Here is a 5,379-nt window from a genome sequence, read left to right as displayed (position 1 = left end):
GTAATACTCCATTGTGTATATGTACCATAGCTTTCTTATCCATTCATCTGCTGATGGACATCTAGATTGCTTCCATGTCCTGGCTATTATAAACAGTGCTGTGATGAACATTGGGGTACACGTGTCTCTTTCCCTTCTGGTTTCCTCAGTGTGTATGCCCAGCAGTGGGATTGCTGGATCATAAGGCAGTTCTATTTCCAGTTTTTTAAGGAATCTCCACACTGTTCTCCATAGTGGCTCTACTAGTTTGCATTCCCACCAACAGTGTAAGAGGGTTGCCTTTTCTCCACACCCTCTCCAGCATTTATTATTTGTAGAGTTTTGGATCGCAGCCATTCTGACTGGTGTGAAATGGTACCTCATAGTGGTTTTGATTTGCATTTCTCTGATAATGAGTGATGTTGAGCATCTTTTCATGTGTTTGTTAGCCCTCTGTATGTCTTCTTTGGAGAAATGTCTGTTTAGTTCTTTGGCCCATTTTTTGATTGGGTCATTTAAGAAAATCATTTTTAAAAAGATATTGTTTGTATAAGCCTGCAGAGCTAGTAACCGACAGACATAGTTTCAAGTTAAACTCTTAATCCTGAAGAATGCATTCTTTGTTCTGTGCCACAGTCCCTTGTTTATTCTATACATTTCTGACCACACAATTTTTAGATAATTACAACTTCTCTGCCTCATTTGTAAATTGAGGATATTGATGAAAGATTGTCAATGAAAAAATGACACTATATATCTTCATATAGTGAAACTCAGGTATCCATGAACAAATGAAGGGAAATTCACAAATAAATCTGTAAAGTATAAAGTTATAAATCAAGTGTCATGAGATTAACTATAAATGACTTTAGGGTTTAGGCTATGTCTCATTTTTGTTTCATCCCCAGGCCCCAGTTGAGAGAGAGATTTAACAAATGTTTGTGGAACAACGTGGGTGAATAATGATAATTTCCCTGGGCCTTGGATAAATGTTTATACACTTGAATGAAATAATGGAATTCTAGAACTGGAAGAGATCTTGGAACTGTCTATACCCATGGTTCTTCAAACATTAACGTATGGCATCAGAATCCTCTGGAGAGTTTGTTAAAGCACAGATCGCTGTGTTCCAGACCCGCAGAGTTCTTGGTACACAAAGTCTGGGATGGGCTTGAGCCTTGTCATTTCTTTTTTAAAAAGATGTATTTATGTATTATTTGTGTTTTGACTGTGCTGGATCTTCCTGGCTGTGCTCGGGCTTCCTCTGGTTGTGGTGAGAGGGGGCTACTCTCCACTTGCGGTGCGAGGGCTTCTCACTGTGGAGGCTTCTCTTGTTGCAGAGCATGGGCTGTAGGCACATGGGCTTCAGGCTTTGTGGCACATGGGCTTAGTCGCTCCTCGGTATGGGGGATCTTCCTGGATGAGGGATCCACCCATGTGCCCTGCATTGGCAGGTGGATTCTTAGCCAGAAGACCACCAGGGAAGCCTTGAGCATTGGCATTTCTAACAAGTTCCCACGTGAGGCTGAAGTTGCTGGTCCAGGGACCACACTTTGAGAATCACTAACCTGCCACAACAATAACTAATATTTATTAAGGGCTAATTATGTGACAGGCACTGTGCTAAAGGTATAATTCATATTAGGTCATTTAATCATTACGATACGTCTACGGATGGTGACATTATTAGCGTCCTTATTTTAGTTATAAGAACACTGAGACCCGGAGAAGCTAAGTATTTTACCCAGACTCATCTACCTAATAAGTGATGGAACCACGGTGATGCATTCAGGCTGAGTAATGCTACATCTGGCTCTCTCGGGTGATATTATAACTTCACAGAGTGAGGTGCCTTGTACATCAGCCTAGATGAAGAAATGGAGGCCCACTGGAAGTGACTCCCCCAAGGTCACATGATGAATTGGAAGAGGAGTATGAATGAGAACCCTCTTCCTAATTCAGCATCTGCCATCTCCTGCCATAGAGCACGAGGGGCAGGCAAGGGTTCTACCCCTTCTTTCAGTGAATTCCCAAGGCCATCACCTTCTAATCAGTTTGAATAGTATAGATGTCCTTATGGTGCTCTGCTATATTAGTCATTTTCCTTATTTACCCACTGTTTCATAACTTAAGGAGGTGGTGGTGTCTGTAGAGGAGAGAGTAGGGGTTGATGGATGAGTCATGAGGCTGGAGGCTAAAGACCCAGAAAGGAAAGGGGTTAATCAGACTGATGAATGGCTCAAGAGTGGATGGAAGAAATGTCTCCACGTGTCTTGGCAAGTCCTCTGTAATATTTCTTCCCACACTTAGAAAACCCAGCTCTCAGGGACTTTAGGTCACTGTACCTCAACCATCCGAGTCTCCCAGGGATGCTGGAAAGGAAAATTAAGAATGTTTTGTTTGGGAAAGATTGGGCCTAGGAGGGCTCTTAAAATTCTCAATTCAGTCCCCAGAGGCTCTGTCCTTAGATATGCTGTACTCTCTGGTTTCTGTGCCCATAAGTTTGTTTGTTTTCAAGTAAAAGGCAAGTCAAATTTATTAGATTTGTCCACGGTCACCAATGGTGATCTTCTTGCTGGTCTTGCCATTCCTGAACCCAAAGTGCTCCATGGCTTCCACAATATTCATGCCTCCCTTCACCCTGTCAAAGACAATGAGCTTGCCATCCAACCATTCAGTCTTGGCAGTGCAGATGAAAAACAGGGAACCGTTTGTGTTGGGGCCAGCCTTTGCCATGGACAAGATGCCAGAGCCTGCATGCTTCAGAGTGAAATTCTCATCAAATTTCTCACCATAGATGGACTTGCCACTGGTGCCATTACGGCATGCGAAGTCACCACCCTGGCACATAAGTCCTGGAATTATTCTATGAAAGCAGGGACCTTTATTCCAAATCTTTTCTTCCCAGGGCTCAATGAACAGGGTGGGGTTGACCATGGCTGAAGGCTCCGGGGTGGCTCTGTCTCCAAGGCTGTACCCATAAGTTTTGCTAAACAGGTGTCTTTGAGCTGCACAGTGCTCAGGGTAAAAACATTTGAAGTGAGTTTAACATCAGAATTAAAGAAAAAATTTGCCCATTATTCAAAGATTATGCTGTACCTGACACCAAGCAAATACCATCAAACAGCAATGGCTCGGTCATGCGGGTAGTCAAAGCTGTCCTTTCTCTGGCCAGGAAAAGTTAATATCCCTGTCTGCAGAATCTGATTTCTTTAAGGACCCTCTGTCCCTCATCCCTCCCTCCCTTTTCCTTTCACCTACCCGCCCCCCATCCCCAGGCACTTTATGCACAAAGCTCCTCAACACTGAGATCATGGGTATGATTCGAGAGCTTCAGAGGCATGAGTAGCCTGTGAATGTCTGTGTGGTCAGTGAGTTTGTTCTTTAGGATGAGAAACCTGGTAAGCACGCAGACCCCAAATATCAGGTGCTCTCAAATGAGTCATTGGTAATGAGTAGACAAAACACAAGGCACAATTGTCCACATTTCCTGCCCCGGGCCCCTTCCACCCCCTCTCCAAAATCTACCTTGCCCTTCCTGGCCTTCCCCACCCCCTGCAGGTAGAACAATTGGCTGAAAAGATGCATTTTTTTGGTAGCCAAGATAAGGTTAGAATGACTGTTACCATGACCCAGCTTCAGTTCAGTTCAGTTGCTCAGTAGTGTCCGACTCTTTGCAACCCCATGGACTGCAGCACGCCAGGCTTTTCTGTCCATCACCAACTCCCGGAGCTTATTCAAACTCATGTCCATTGAGTCGGTGATGCCATCCAATGATCTCATCCTCTGTCTTCCTCTTCTCCTCCCACCTTCAATCTTGCCCAGCATCAGTGTCTTTTCTACTGAGTCAGTTCTTCGAATCAGGCGGCCAAAGTATTGCAGTTTCAGCTTCAACATCAGTCCTTCCAGTGAATATTCAGGACTGATTTCCTTTAGGATGGACTGGTTGGATCTCCTTGCAGTCCAAGGGACTCTCAAGAGTCTTCTCCAACACCACACTTCAAAAGCATCAATTCTTTGGCGCTCAGCTTTCTTCAGTCCAACTCTCACATCCATACATGACTACTGGAAAAACCATAGCTCTGACTAGATGGACCTTTGTTGGCAAAGTAATGTGTCTGTTTTTTAATATGCTATCTAGGTTGGTCATAACTTTTCTTCCAAGGAGCAAGCGTCTTTTAATTTCATGGCTGCAGTCACCATATGCAGTGATTTTGGAGCCCAAGGAAATAAAGTCTCTCACATTTCCATTGTTTTCTCATCTATTTGCCATGAAGTGATGGGACTGGATGCCATGATCTTAGTTTTCTGAATGTTGAGTTTTAAGCCAACTTTTTCACTCTCCACTTTCACTTTCATCAAGAGGCTTTTTAGTTCCTCTTCACTTTCTGCCATAAGGGTGGTGTCATCTGCATATCTGAGGTTATTGATATTTCTCCCGGCAATCTTGATTCCAGCTTGTACTTCTTCCAGCCCAGTGTTTCTCATGATGTACTCTGCATATAAGTTAAATAAGCAGGGTGACAATATATAGCCTTGATGGACTCCTTTCCCTATTTGGAACCAGTCTGTTGTTCTATGTCCAGTTCTAACTGTTGCTTCTTTGCTTCTTGACCTGCTGCTCATCAGAAAAGCATTTGCAAAGGCTGCACAATCATGGATGAGCTTGTTAAACTGCGTTTGTCTTTGTTTGATTTACAACAGAGAGGCCACTGTGGCAGCTTTTTTTTTTTTTTGAAAATAAGTGCTAAATGAATGCAGTACCTGGAATACTGATATTTATCTGGAGCCCAAAGTATTTTTGGCCAATAAAATGGCATGGGCCTGCTTGGGGTCCCCAGTCACACTATGTTACATGTCCTGGGGATGTCCACACAGCGTATGAGTTTGGAGTGGTGGGGACAGACAGCTTCCGGCCGACTACCAGCTTTGTGGCCCTGCCTCTCTCCTGGCCCCCAGTCCCAAAGGTTCTGGCATCCGTCTGTTTGCTAGGGCTTGGGCACGTAGTGTCCTTGGATGGTTGCATCTCTCCACATACTGAGTTATTCTTAATTAAGCCTATAGGACTCAGCTTGGCAGTCTAGTCCTTGGACAGTCTGTTCCCAGCCAACGGTTGTCACTGGCTTCTGCCCCGTGAGACCTGTGCCTTTTCTCACTTGGTAGAATGTCCTAGGCATGGGCTCTGGAAACAGAAAAGCCTGGCTTCTGATCCAGCTCAATCCATGGTTCTGAACTAGATGGGGCTATGACTTGGCCTTTCCCGCCTCCCCGCCCTTGCTCATACCATTATCTTGGCCTGAAATGCTATCTCTGCTCCTTCACACACAGGCAAACCCTATTCACCTCTAAGTGAATGTGTAAGTGTTAGTCACTCAGTCGTGTCTGACTTCTTCTGACCCC

At 44.4% G+C, this 5,379-nt stretch overlaps 1 pseudogene; it reads right to left on the bottom strand.

Annotated features, from left to right (window-relative positions):
- Positions 1 to 2,202: 2,202 nt before the first annotated feature.
- LOC147346911 (peptidyl-prolyl cis-trans isomerase A pseudogene) lies at positions 2,203 to 3,005 on the bottom strand (annotated as a pseudogene).
- Between the last annotated feature and the right edge of the window lie 2,374 nt (positions 3,006 to 5,379).

This window comes from Bos grunniens, chromosome 23 (assembly GCF_055505025.1).
Source record: "Bos grunniens cultivar Pamir isolate PY7600 chromosome 23, Bosgru_T2T1.0, whole genome shotgun sequence".
In the NCBI taxonomy this organism is placed as follows: Eukaryota; Metazoa; Chordata; class Mammalia; order Artiodactyla; family Bovidae; genus Bos; species Bos grunniens.
The sequence above is the reverse complement of the archived record's forward strand: the minus strand, read 5'-3'. Positions and strand labels throughout refer to the sequence as shown.